Here is a 14,293-nt window from a genome sequence, read left to right as displayed (position 1 = left end):
TAGTGTCACTTGACTTATGTTTGTAGAAAAGGGATCAAATTACATTCTTCATTCATGCCAGTAGGATAAAGGGTTTTTAGCTGATGTATCCAAAAACACTGCCGTTGTAAGAGTCATTTTTCATGATTACTGCCTCTTCGGTTGAGCCACACTTTTTCAATTCCAGTACATTTTAGATCCTCAACTTTGTGCCCATGTTCACAGAAACGGCGTGCCATGGATGATGTCATATCTGCTCGTCTAATGCTACTTCTGTGCTCATTGACCCTAATTTTCAACTTTCGAGATGTTTGACCTACGTAGTATTTGTTACATTGACAGAATAGTAAATAAATTACGTGGGTCGTGTTGCAAGTGATTAGGAATCTGATTCTGTACTCCTTTCCTCTGTGTGTGTCATTGAATTTGTCAGTTTTCACCATATTGCCACATGAGGTACATGATCTACAGGGGAAATTTCCCAAAATGAATGCCCTCGGTCTAGCTGCATGTGAATCAGCCTTCACCAAGCGATCTCTCTGACTTATTGCCCTCTTGTGTGTGAACAAAGGAGGATGTTGGAAACTGTTGTTCAGTGTCCTGTCGGATGACAGAATATGCCAATGTTTCATAACTATAGATTTAATAACTGAACAGAAAGAATTATCAGATAAAACATCATTTGCAGAGTACAATCTTTTTGTTTTATTTTTCTTAACAAATAGCTGTTTTCTTTCTGTTTTGTTCACAGTCTCCGTCGCTGAGTGCAGGCATGATTCTGGGTAACCCTTTTCTCTGAACCTGTGTAACATGTTCTTGCTTTGCGAGGTGAATTCATCTTCTGTGCTACAGATGTGTTTAAGCCTGTAAAGTTGACTCACAGGTAAGCTTCTTTTTAGGGGCATTGAATGGTGGCTCTCGTATTTCAATAGATTGTTTTTGTCAGTGGGTTTCCTAAAGATTGTTGTGGTTATTTTGTCTCCATCTTTCATTAGTTTAACATCCAAGAAATGTATAGATTCTAAACTCTTTTCCATCGAGAAAGAAATTGATTCAATGCACGAGTTTAAATAGCCTAAGAAAAGAATCTTAGAAGTTCCTCCTCATCACCTGACCAAATCATAAAGATGTCATCAATGAATCTGGAATAATGCTTATTGTCTATAAATATTGTTGTTGTAAATAAAGTCTTCCTCAAATTTGCCCATGAAGAGGCATGCATATGCGCAAGCAGAAGGGGAACCCATAGCTGAACCATACTGTTGTTGATAATAACCAGCTTCTCAAATAAAAATACATTCTTATTAAGGATGAACTGCATTAGTGCACTAATAAAGCCATTAGGGGGTGTTTGCTCTGCCAGTCTGTTTAAGAAATAACTTAGTGATTCTAAACCCAAGTCATGTGATATATTGGTATAGAGATGTTACATCGAGAGTCACCAACCAATCACTATTATTTATATCTTTGACTGAATCAATCCTGATCAGTTGAGCAAAAACTTTGCCTCTTTTTCGGTAATCCATTTATTGTTTTGACCCCTTTGGATAATAGTATTCAACTCATGTATATAGTTCTCTGTGGGATTCAATAGTAAATTCCTGTAATATATATATATATATCCCTGCAAATAGAATTGTACAGTTGTACTGAATGTAAAAAATCTTGTTTGTTTTTTTTGTTTTTTTGTCTGCCAAGGGGGGAATCAGGGGACAATGTGTTCCCCTGATTCATCAACCAAGCTTCTGTACGAATTTGAGTCATTAGCATGGACCATTGAGAGCCTATAGGAACAATCTGTATCCTATCTGGACCTATACCAAGTCACTCAAAGAGCTCTGAACACTTTTCCAAATGTTCTCCTGTCACACTGGGAAATTGTAATTCTTTTGAAGAACTGACTCTCACAATCAAGGATAAAACCCAGCTTCTCTGTATTTTAATCTACAGACCCATAAAATCAATAACATGATTTATTGATGAGTTCTCTGAACCAGGTCTGACACAAGTTTAATACTAGGGGACTTCAATATACATGTCTGCTGTCCAGGGAATTCATTGGCCCTGGAATTTTTCAATATACTAGATACCTTCAACTTCACATATTCCCTCACAGGACCAACTCACAGTAGTGGTCACACTCTTGACCTGGTCCTGGCACATGGCATTGCTGTTTCCAATTTATCAATCCTCTCCTGTCCTCCATCCATCTCAGATCACTGTCTCATCCAGTTTGTGATCAATTTAGATATCCCACATAATAACTATCAAGCAATGCATTGCAGCAGGTGTATCAACACCGCCGTGTCAGACTCCCTATCCAAAGAGCATCCCAACCCTCTCCACTGGCTCCCTAGATGAATTCACACAGGAATTCAATTCTATATATCTGACTAGAGCTTTACATACATTCGCTCCTGTATCCACTCACATTCGCCCTCCCAATAAGTCAGCAGCTAAAACAGAATACCATTCTAAGCTGATTAATTCTAACAAAGACAATGCAAGGTTCCTGTTTCACAGAGTTGCTAAGCTCTCACAGAAACATCCTCCTTTTCACTGCTCTCTGTTAAGTGCAGATGATTTCCTGCACTCTAAGATCAGTTCAATTAGAAACAGAATTACTAGCTCCCTTCAGCCCACTTCACTGGGCTCATGCCCCTCCACTGTCACTGAACATAGTTGCACTTAGTAACTTTACAGCAATAGTAATGGACGCAAAATCTACTACCTGTCAGCTTGGTCCAGTCCCAACGAAGGTTTTCCAAGAACTGTTCTGTGCAGGAACTAGATATTCCTGCACTCAATATCATTAATCAATCACTCTCCACTGGCACAGTTCCCACTGCCTTCAAAACTGCAATAGTCAGACCACTGCTTAAAAAGCAGAACCTTGATCCTGAGGTCCTTACAAACTACAGACCTCTCTCTAACCTCCCTTTTCTAGCTAAAATACTTGAAAGGGTTGCTTCACTTCAACTTTCACTGCATACCTATCCACCAATACTCTGTACCCTGCTTTGACAAGGGTGGTTAATGATCTGTTGATGACTGCTGCCTGGCAGGTCCTCAGTACAACTTATTCTTGATTTAAGCTCGGCCTTTGACACAGTGGACCACAACATTCTGTTACATCGCTTAAAAAAATTATATAGGCATCCAAGGGTCAGCTCTCTCATGGTTTCGCTCTTATCTGGCAGAACTCACTGTGTGGTTTTCGGTAATACAACTGCGGATCAATCCAGTCTTAAATACGGTGTACATCAAGGATCAGTTCTAGGGCCTTTATTATTTTGTCTATACATGCTCCCACTGGATGGTATTATTCGCAAACACTGCATTAATTTTCATTGCTATGCAGATGACACCCAGTTGTATATCCCTATTATTCAGATAACACTGCTAATCTCTTAAAGTTAGAGGCATGTTTAGCTGAGGTTTAAATCTAGACTACTTGTTGGACCAGCTAAACATAAGCACCAGTTTCAAAACCTTGCAGTAAAGCATGATGGCGTGTACTACATCACAAAGTGAAACAGTAAAAAATCTGGGTGTCATTTTTGAGTCCTCCCTCTCTTTTGAATCTCACATTAAGGCCATTGCTAAGTCAGCATTTTTTCATCTCTGAAACATCACCAAAATCTGACCAATTCTATCACTGGGAGACGCAGTAACTTCTAATTTATGCATTTGTTTAATCAAGGCTTGATTAATGCAATTCTCTCTTCTACGGCCGCTCAATTTCAGCTCTTAAATCACTCCAATTGGTCCAAAATGCTGCAGCCACAATTAACCTAAAGTTTCTTCACTGCTTCAGCATAAGACACCTTCATCTCTGTTTTCACAGACACCGCTTGCCCCTCCTTAAGCGTATCATCATTATCTCCACAATGAAAACACAGTGGCTGGAGTTTCCTCTTCAGTCACAGGTATCATTTCCCCATCTTCCACATTACAATGTGTGCCTTCTGCACCATATAATGGCAGAAAAAGCCTATAGGCGTATGCTCTAAGGACCAAAATGAATCCTCTCTGGTACCTCTTCATCAAACTACAACACTGTTTCATTTTATGATTCTAGTCATTAAATCTTGGCAAGTTCCTTGACCCACAAAAACATAAAACCTAATCTGAATCTTTCACCTATGAGTGACAGAGGAAAACCTACTAACACTTTGTGAGGAGCTCTGAGGTGAAGTGAAAAACACTGTACAGCTACAGGTTTGTCCCTTCAATTTTAAAAATTTAACACTATTAGCCGATGAGAAGCATAGAGCACAATCAGAATCATTTGTCTCCATTCCTTTATCGAGCTCCATTCACAATACAACAAGAGATTTGCTTATTGTATGCATCAAGATTTGTTTTGCCCTTGTTGTTTCATTTATTTTTTATTTGACATCTACAGTGTCTATACGTTTTTATCATTTTTTTAAAGGTTCTAATAATAAAGATCTGAAATATAGTGGCACATTATACCCTTTGCTACCTTGTGCAGAGATTTTGATTCCCTGAGAAAAGTCTCATTGTCACGTGAGTGGAAAATCAATAAACCTTCTGAATGACCAAAGTTCAGTGTTGGAACTTGTGTTGTGATTTAATCTGTCAGTTATATGGTAATAATAAATGTTAAATGCCCTGAAAGAGAATCATCAATCCATTGGCACAGGACATGGACCAGACCAAAATCCATCTGGTTATAATTACTCTAATATATCACAAAAAATAGTATTACATACTGGTGTCAAGACATCCGTTTAATTAAAATATGCCTTTTGTATTACCAAAATACAGATAAATGAAAATATATTTAATATTCTGATCATTTGTGAGCTACAAAAACAAATTTACTGACTGTAGTTAAAAACTCAGCAGAAAAGTTATGACCACCGTTGAGTTTTCAGAACTCATCTAGGATCATTTTATGTATATTTATGATTTTATAGCCTCATCAGATCACAGTTCTCAGCTCTTCAATTCACTCTTGAAATATGATTTAAATCAGAATGTTTCCTAAGGCATTTGCATCTGTTATTTATGTAATCTTGCTTGATTTGTTTTAAGAATTACCATTTACAAATACCCACCTCTGTGTATAATGAACCTAGATTTTGAACCTAGTCTTTCCATTTACTTATGCTGATCAAAGTCAGTATTCTAAAATTACAAAGCTCAAATAATGACTTACCTCTATGATTTGGTCTCCTTCGCACAGTGTTTTCTTGCAGCTCAGACAGAATGTGGATTGAAAAGGTTTGCACAATACATTTAGAATCAAACCAACCTTGAACCTGTAGTCAGTTCCAATGTAGCTGTCCTTACTGGCCTGAATTCCAGTTCTAAAAATGGCTACAGTGCTGTGGTGGGAAAGTTAGAACTCTTTACTTTTTAACTGGTATTTCCCTTAATGTTGTGGTGAGTGGTGGTATATTTTATCTTTTTTTTTTATCCTACTATGTGAAAGTGCTTCCAAAATAGCCCAGATCTTATTCAGTTACATGGAACATGTTTATCCTTCATCTGTCACAACAACATGTCACTTCTCTGATCTTATGGATAATGAATCCACCATATTTACATCTGACCTGGAGTAACAAGTCCACCAGCCATCATTACAACAGTGCATAATCTACCAATACTTATACATAATTATATTTGCATATACCTATATAGTATTAACTTAGATCTACTTACCCACATATACACCACATGTTTCATATTCACATAGTAATCCATATCTAAGTAAACTATTGAGACTGTTAGTAACATCTGTAAGTAACAACAGTAATGTTATCCATACTCTTTCCCAAACAATGTGTTGAAATTATCCGCAACATCACAATGGTTTATAGCCTTTATTTATTGCTTTTATTGTTTTATCATTTATTAACTTCCACTATTTTTATTGCTTATTTTTACATGAGTTGTGTGCTGATATATTTCCTTTTCCCTGCTGAATTATGTTACTGTTGCTGATGCAGCAACCTAATTTCCATCTATCTTATCTTACTGCACATAGAGAGTTACAATGTTCTTTATTAATGGCTCAGTTTAGTGTGAAACTTTGCATTTCCTTCTGAAAAACCAACAGATTTCATGACCTCAAGATGTGGTTTGTTACATAAAAGGCCTCTTTAGGGAGTGATCATGTTTATTTGTCCTAGCAGAGGTAAAAGAGCTCTCTCTTGTTATTCTTTACAGCCTATGGAGAGGCATACATGCTGGGATGCAGGGGCAGGGAGTTCCCTTGCATTAAGTGACGTGACGATCGCTACGTGCAGTTTCTTCCCTGCACTCTGAACGCAGCATTGTTTCTTTAGCCCACAGCCTGCATTCTGCCAGCACAGGGAACAAAAAGCCCACCTGAAACTCAGAGGCATGGCATCGTGAAAAAGCTTGGCCAGCGGCCCTGGGTTCGCCCCGCAGACGTAGATGGGCCCGATAAGGGAGGCGCATCCAGCCATGGCCTTGCTCCCATCGGGTCAAAACCAGCAGATAAGGGGCTATCGTCAACACGGCTGTTTTATCCACCCACCACACATCTGCCCAAGGTCTCATGCCACAGGGGAAGAAATAAAAGCAGCCTTAGATTTGGCTTTGTGTGCAGGAATAAGCCCCTTGCAGTTGTCAAACAACACACAGGAGAAGAATCAGGGTGAAATAAGGCATTACTATCAGGACTCTGCTGACAGACCGCAGTGTGAAGCCCAATTGTTCCCTGTCAGTATTGTATAAGTGTTTTACCCATGTACTGTACATAAGGTGCCTGCCTCAGCGGGAGGAAAACTAACTTCTGTATCAGTTGCATGCCATGTGTTTACAGATAGTTTAAAGATTCATTCAGCCATGGCGATGTGGCAAGCGTTGTGTAACTGAAGGCACGTTATCATATGACTGTAGTGTTCCTGAGGAACTGGGGAAGTCCAATTTATAGGCCTATACTTGCTCTATTGATGTCTATCTTTGCTGCAATGTACTCAATGTTCTTATCCTTAGGCCTGCCTCAAGAGCCGGGCCTCCACTAGTAATTAGAGAGTGTTACCAAAGAAACAAAGACAATAACAGATATCATCATAAAATCAGGTAAACCCCCTTCACAGGAAAAGTGAAAGTTGTGAGGATTATTGTTGGAGTGGATCTGTCACATGTCAAATTGCTTTGTATACATGCACAATTTCCATCAACAACTTCTTATAATATTACACAAATATCCATAGGCATTCAGTGTTGCTATGTTGCAGATTTGTCTGTATATTTATCTCGGGACTTTTGGAAAATTTCTTTTTTGGCATTGAAGATGTTATGGCCCAATGTCTTAGTTTGTCCTTGTAAATGATCATGAATAATTCCAAAACATATCTGCGTACTTAACAGTGCATTTGAAGATAATAAAACTGTTGGCTCAGTCTCTTACTCCTTTATTTATCCAAGGAAGGTTTACTGAGCATGCATGATGACACTCATACACTTGTAATGTACACACAGTCACACTGGGGATGGGACAATATGCTTATCTCACCATATGGTTGAATACACGATATGGGATTTATGATTCAATACAACCACGATACATTGTAATAAATAAAAGTTAAATGATGACAAAGTCTGACTGTGCAGAATTTTGTTTATTTCTGAGGCACAGATCTTTCTAGCGATGGCATTGGCTGGCTAGAATGTAAACAAATATCATTACAAAGTGCAAATAATATAATTTCAATGGAATTTTGATGGGCAAGCCGTCTGATTTGTGATTACTACAGCAGAATAAAATGGAGCTAATATCGCGATTCACTTTTCTGCCCCGCGATACGCATTGTCACATTTTTGTATCGCGATATATGGAATTCCGATATATCGTCCCATCCTTAATTCACACCTTACCTCAGGAGTATTTGTTGGGGGAGAGAAGAACATTACTCATTCTCTTCCCCTGCCCATGACCAAATGAACAGAGGCTTTATTAGCGTCCTCTGCATTACTGCGGCATGTCATGCGCGTAATCGCGGCCTCGCTGCCCGGTGAACAGCTTGGCATGGCGTTCACCCACAGTCACTGTTGCTTGGCTCTGTGCAAACTCCTTCCCCTGTTGTCAGCTGGGGTTTATCACACCTCTGCAGCAGCTCAAGGGCCAACTGAGGTGACATGTCAGCACTGTAGGAAATGGATTTACATTTCCTGGTTGCGTAGGTTGTGTCTAGTCATGTGTCCGCTGATTACTGCTGTACATATTTCCATTGAAATATATATCTTGGGGGGGGGGGGGAGAAGCTAAAGAAGAAGAATTGGATTGCGAGAGTGCAGTATGTAAACAATATGCTCTCTGTCTTTCTCTCTCTCTCTCTCTCTCTCTCTCAAACACACACCCACGTCTACTCGTCCAACTCACCTGCCTTATTAAAATCCAGTTTCCCCTGTCTGACAGTCACTTCCTAATACACCCTGGTGCGGCAGACAAAGGTGCAGTGGAAGGGAAGATCATTTGCGAACACGGACTGATTACATAACCATGTTTACATGAAGATGGGTAGGCAGACAGAAAGGAAACGAGGAGCGTTTTTTTTTTACAGTATCCTCATCCACGGTTTTGAATCAAAATCACTTGAATGGCCAAGTGCAGCAAATGTCCGGGGACTTATTTGACGCTGCATCACTCAGCATGTGTACATTCACCACAGAGTCTGTACAGTCAGTCGAAATAATCACACAGGATGTGATTCGAGTTATGACACAATGTAATTATCGTCCCTGTCAGCTGATGAATGCTGGGAAAATGTAAGGCGGGCGGATTACATCAGAGAGCTCTCCGTGACTTTTGGCTTTGTGGCCCAATGACATCAGAGGTGACCCATAGGGGGAGAGAGGTGGCTTCCTTCTTTTCCGTCTTTCCCCTCTGTCCTCCTCTCCAGCGGCTCAGGGACAGAATGTGACTCACGCCGGCGGATTGCACGCATTCCTCCGTCAGCAGATACACATCGCTCACATCATCCTGCTATATTCTATCTCTCTCTCTCTCTCTCTCTCTCTCTCTCTCTCTCTCCCTCTCTCTCAAGCTTTCACTCTCTCTCTGAACCAGTGATTTTCCTTAAAATAAGTATGACAGTTTTTCTTGAACTTATGGAAAGTGGAGCTGCAGTAGGTACAAACAGCACAGTCTCCAAACAACACATTTGAAAATAACACCAACACATTCCTGGCCTTGAACTTTGATCACCCCACACACACACACACACACACACACTACCTCCCCCTACCGAGCATATACACAAGCTTACAACATACGAATGAGTATCAGCCAATAAATAACCTATTCTTTTTTTTTTTTTTTTTATAAATATGGACTTTATCCTCAAAATGTAGTTTGAACAATAGATTGCATTTCCAAAAAGACAATACTTTAATGGAGTTTTCTCACATTATGTCAACTTTGCATTGGAAGTCCAAAAGGAAATGGACAAACGATATCAAAAAAATGCACACACAAACATAGTTTAGCAGCAGCATAGTTTAGTTTAAATCATAGTTAGTAAATGATAGAAGGAGGAAGATCCTACCCATTTGAGTTGCAGGCCAACTATGGGCCAGCAGGTGGCGCCTAAAGAACTGTCATTGAGCTCGTCCTGTGGGGATGAGCCATGTAAGGAGCACAGGTGACACTTAGCAGGGATGTTGCTCATTGCTATCCTCAGCATTTTGACATAGACACAGTGAGTTTCATCACTGCTTCGGCCCAGACAGAACAGCTCTGCACGGGTCTGCAGGGAATAAACCAACAATCAAGATAATCTGCTCTTACACACGGTCCACACTGTGTGTTGACAGCTCCAAAAGCATCCTGCAAAAGCATCTCTGTCTGTTATGTGTATGGGTTAGGAAAGCCTGAGTCATGTCTCCTTGGGTAGTTACATTATGTCTGCTCTGCTCAGGTAGGCCAGAACATGATAATTAGACATTACCAAACACCAAACAACACCCCACTTACGCTAGGCAGGAAGAGACACGGTCGCCCAAAACATCAGAGAAGTGTTTGTGCAGAGTGTTTTTTTTTTTTTTTAATATACAGTTGTATGTTTGACTTTGAGGTCAAAATGTCTAAAAAATGTTCTCTAAAATCTGTCTGATGTATTCAATTTCTCACATATTACAAATCAGCAGGTGGCAAGTCCTTTAGAGCCTCAGTACTTTGGAACAAGCTCCCTGCCAAAGTCCAAAAACAAGAAACAATCGCAATAGATCATCATGTCCTTCCCATAACTCCTTCCTCCTCATCTGTGCATGGGTTGATTTTGCTGGAAATATTGCTGCCAGTTTTTAAACTCTGCACTGTCTGTAACCTCCTCACTCTGCAAAGTACATTGCAACATCCTTGTTAAAGGCATTTCAAACTGAAATAAACTTGAAACCTGAAACATGATAACAATTAAGGGGAAGATACAGTAACTTATACTAATACCTATCACTTGTCAATGGAAATGTCTATATTTTCTTTGGAGGAAAACAAAACTGTTGCTATTTTGCCCTCCAACTGAAGTGCATGAACTAGAAAAAGCTAGAAAGGAAGAACAAATTCAGATACTCTTGTGTGCTGATGGATGCTCTAAAAAAAATTTTATTGGTACATGTTTGCCTCCAAGAAACAATGAATTTTCTTTTTAATCATTCTGGCTAGTTCTTGAATGGGGACAGTATAATATAGAGATGTTAATGTCAAATTTTAGCCATGGTTGTTCTATCATAACCAACAAAATGTGGGGATGTTGTCCAAATTTCCAGGTAACAGTGACAGTGTGTGGCCATCCCTTTTCAGCAATTTAATGCATAAATTGCTGCCATTGGACATAATTATATCTGCAGCGGCGCAACATCTGCCACAAAATACAATTCCTAATTATCAGCATTTAAAGCTGTCTATCATCGACTGGTTGTGAAATATCTTTTCCATCCGCATATCTGTGATGGGAAACACAGGTGCCGTCCAACAGGACATTCACTGTGGAATTAGCAGTAAGCAGGGCTGATTAGCCTCCTCAGATCAAACTGAGGTGAAGTCATGTCTACTCATGAGGCAAACTGCAGAGGGCTGAAGCAACAAGTTGCAGAAAGTGGAGGAGGAGGATGGTTTATTGTCCGTGGCACAATGAACCACTGCAGCATCCAGTTCGAATCCAGTGGGGCCTTAAAGGGAACGCCGCTCAGTTGAAGAATTCCTCATGTTATTCCAGAGACTGTCCACTTGAGATGATAAAAGGGAGTGGAAGAGAACCCGGGGATGCTTCCTGGTTATGAGGGTCTATTCTCTGCTTCAGAATTGACAGAATTACTACAGAATGAAACTCATATGGGATTAAAACCTTTCTCAGTGTGCACAAAATAATCTTCCCATTCATTACTGTATGGAGCAGCTCCAGACATAATTCCTAAGACATTACAAGTTTTGTTGCTCTTTGGTTTCTGGCTTTGGTTGAGTGTTGCTCAGGTTAACAAGTATTGATTGGACTGCCCTGCACCAGAAGAATAGCATATTTCTTAAGGCTGCATGTTGTTGGCTCCAAATGGCAGCGAGAGGACACTGTTTTGAACGTCAGTACCCAGAAATCATGTAACATGACGTCAGTAAACACGCAGCACACTCATGTTTACCAACCCGGCCGGTCTGTGATGCTTTATACCAAAGGAAACCAAAGGGACGACAGGGGAAAAGATCTAACCTTGGTGAGTCCAGCTCACTTGCTCGTTGCTGTTGAAGAGACAATTTGGGATTTTGCTCTTTTTGATTAGTCACTTCCTTTGTGGAGAAGATTTCCCATCAGTGACCATGCACCAGCATTTAATTTGGGCAAATAGGGCGATTCTACCACATCTCAATTAGTGGGGATGGGACAGTCTTATCTGTTGCAGCCCCAGTTTGTGATTTATGCTGATAAAGACGGGTGAATTTTTACATAATAATCTTGCCTAGTGCAGCTTCAAATTGAGCGCCGCTCCCTTTAATATAACGGCTAAAACAGTGTGAACCGCAACAGGATGTCTTTGTACTGACAATGGCGCGGCCCCTTAAATCAGCGAGAAAACCAGATGATGGCGAGCGGCAATAAAAAGACAAGACAAACAGTAAACAATGAATCTCCTCCCTCCTCGCCCGGAGCTCCGGTTTCTCCTGTTTTTCGCTCTCAGGCTTTATTTGTGCGGTTGCCGAGTGAAAGCCACCACAGTGGCAGAGAGGCCCAGAATAGCCGAGGGTGGGGAAGGCCAGCGGACTTGCATGTGGGCTGCTGAGCTGTGCGCTCTGTAGTGTTTCTGAACCGTCCGCTGGCCTGTGGAATGGAGGCTGCTTCCTCATGCATGCCAGTGGTCAGAGCCCGGCCTACACACCCTCAGCTATTTCTGTCTCCCTCTCTCTCTCTCTCTCTCTCTCTCTCTCTTTCATTCTCTCTCTCCCTCTTCCCCTCTCTCTGTAGCAGCCTTGCCCTACTGATAAAGCACTGGGAAATGAGGTGGAGGGACACGAGGGGGGAAAGAAAGGTAAGGAGAGAATGAAGTTTGAGGGAGAAAACATGCAGGGAGATGAGTAGAATAAAGACAGAAATTCTTCCCTATCTTCATCTTCAACTTCCAACTGATCTTGCTCCTGTCTGGCCAAAAAATGATAATAAAAACCTTTTTCCTGCTTGGCTCTTCTGTATACACTTCTCTATGATTGATGATACAGAAATATCCGAGGGTCACAGGATTACTTGTTGCACATATTGTCTAGCTGCTGGTGTTTGACCCAGTTACAGGAATATTATCCTACTTCTACCCTTGCTGTAAGTTGGTCTGGGTCTGTTTAAGAGTGTGAGCTAAATGTAAATGTCTATCCAGTGCGGGAGGAAGAAATAATATACGCAATGAGGTAAATGAGTAATGCTATTTCTGGATATGAAAATGTAAGCAGTACCGGAAAACGGATAAACACAGCCCACGGCGCTGTTAATCACGGCGTCAGTCATCGGAGAGAAACGCGCTCGAACGATAACACCGACATTCCTGGGACATTATTGCTGCTGATCCCGTAATTATGTGGAGCTGATTAAGCCTAATTCAGTGACTAATAAATGTTTGGTTACCTCTGGGCAGAGCAGTGTCATTTGAAAGCAATGCGAAACATTCCCTTTTCGCTCGGTGCTGGAATGCCTCGGCGAACGGCCCCGCTGGGAAATATAAATTCAAAACAATGTAATGACAGGCTATTGGGGGAATTCTTCAGCCCTACAGAGAGTGGTATTGTTTTAGGGAGGCCTAAGTTAACATTTGTTATTCTCCGGCTTTCTTTGCTGACTTAAATGTGGGGTATTCACGAGCACAAAGGACCATATGAGTGAAATATTGCCTGCTTGTCCAGATACATTCCAGGCACCTGGTGAAGCACACAAACACAGACAGCCGCTGCAGAAGAATGCACCTACTGAGCACTGTATAAAGCTTCAATCCCTGCTATATCTCCCACTCATATACATTCACTCCCTCTCTCTCTCTCCCACAGACACACACACTTGCTTTAGTAGCCTGGAAACCCGCCAACTACTGTATTTCCTACACACAGGCCCACTTTATGGTCCGCTGGCCTAAATTACTCTTGCCCACGCCGTCCATCCCAACACATTTCACCCCAGTTTGACACAGAAATGTAAAGAAACCCAAATCCCCCCCCCCCCCCCCCCCCCATAACACACACTCTCTCACACGCCGGCGAGCCCTGAAATCCACACCGCTCTCCTCTTCACATCTACCGCTCAGACCGTCTCGTTTGTATCGGCAGCTGAAGGGTCTGATTGACGGCTGGCCTTGTCTCCGGAGAGTCAGAGATAAGCAGGCCCAGATGGGGGCAGGTCGGATGTGTCTGCCCGCATGATTTAGCCCCCGAGTCTGGGACAACGGAGGGGACCGAGACCCGGCTGCACCTAGACCCCCCCCCCCCCCCCCCCCCCCTCCATCCCCCAGCCCATGTCAAATACGAACCACATGGGAGAGGTGTAGATCACCTTTTGATCTGCCCTGTGGGAGAATCGGGGCGTGCAGGACGGATGGTGGGTTTTTTTTCCGCACAGTGGATGGCATGAGCCGGCAGCCTCGGTTTGCCCCCCGGCTACCACGGGACAGGCAGATCGTGCAGTGAACGGCGTCGGATGAAATACGGCCGGCCGTCCCGCCACAGGAGATAGCTGACGGGCCGATCTTAGGCTTCGATCTTATCACTTTACAATAACTCGGTCTTCCTGTGACCCTGCTGACTGGTAAGGTGAGGAGGTTGTGATACATGACGCCGCAGTGAGCTAGA

Source organism: Centroberyx affinis, unplaced genomic scaffold (genome assembly GCF_046629955.1).
Source record: "Centroberyx affinis isolate AG114_WGS23_722 - 3 ecotype Tasmania unplaced genomic scaffold, CSIRO-AGI_Caff_v1 ptg003442l_1, whole genome shotgun sequence".
Classification (NCBI taxonomy): domain Eukaryota; kingdom Metazoa; phylum Chordata; class Actinopteri; order Beryciformes; family Berycidae; genus Centroberyx; species Centroberyx affinis.
The sequence above is the reverse complement of the archived record's forward strand: the minus strand, read 5'-3'. Positions refer to the sequence as shown.